The sequence below is a fragment of the Trematomus bernacchii genome, unplaced genomic scaffold (assembly GCF_902827165.1).
Source record: "Trematomus bernacchii unplaced genomic scaffold, fTreBer1.1, whole genome shotgun sequence".
NCBI classification, from domain to species: domain Eukaryota; kingdom Metazoa; phylum Chordata; class Actinopteri; order Perciformes; family Nototheniidae; genus Trematomus; species Trematomus bernacchii.
This window is the reverse complement of record NW_022987707.1, coordinates 471,357-472,252: the sequence shown is the minus strand read 5'-3', so window position 1 is coordinate 472,252 and position 896 is coordinate 471,357. Positions and strand designations below refer to the sequence as shown.

General features: G+C 45.8%; 1 pseudogene; it reads left to right on the top strand.

The window, feature by feature from the left end:
* Positions 1-855: 855 nt before the first annotated feature.
* Positions 856-896, top strand: part of LOC117490895 — a 6,326-nt pseudogene continuing 6,285 nt past the window's right edge.

The following is an 896-nucleotide window of genomic DNA, read 5'->3' as shown; positions in this document are numbered from 1 at the left end:
ATTAAATATGTTCTCTGGTTACTAAACTCTGTAACACAATATACTTGATATATATATATATAGATAGATATATGATCATGATGCTGAAACAGTCAAATATTAGTGTCCCAGTGAGCTCAATATTTATCTATCATTCATTTGTTTTTCCTACATGCCTGAAGTCATACGTGTAAAAACAAAACATGCAATTATTTATTATATATTATTATTATATTGGATATTTGTACATTTGCTTTATTACATTTGTAAATATATCTAGATTATGATGTGTGTGTGTGTGTGTGCGTGCCTGTGCCTGTGTGTGTGTGTGTGCGTGTGTGTGTGTTTGTGTGTGTGTGTGTGCGTGCGTGCATGCGTGTGTGCGTGCCTGTGTGTGTGTGTGTGCGTGCCTGTGTGTGTGTGTGTGCGTGCCTGTGTGTGTGTGTGTGTGTGTGTGTGTGTGTGTGTGTGTGTGTGTGTGCGTGCCTGTGTGTGTGTGCGTGCCTGTGTGTGTGTGTGTGTGTGTGTGTGTGTGCGTGCCTGTGTGTGTGTGCGTGCCTGTGTGTGTGTGTGTGTGTCAGTCTCTACAAGGCTGTCTAACACTGTCTGAACATGTCAGCTGGTCGTGTGTGTGTGCCTGTGTGTGTGTGGGTGTGCATGTGTGTGTGGGTGTGTGTGCGTGCCTGTGTGTGTGTGTGTGCCTGTGTGTGTGTGTGTGAGTGCGTGCGTGCCTGTGTGTGTGTGTGTGTGTGTGTGTGTGTGTGTGTGTGTGTGTGTGTGTGTGTGTGTGTGTGTGTGTGTGTGTGTGTGTGTGTGTGTGTGTGTGTGTGTGTGTGTGAGGCAGTAGCAGATGTCCTCTCTCAGTCGCTGTCTCTCCGCAGAGTGAAGCAGACCTCAGATGATTTCCTCCTGGATTA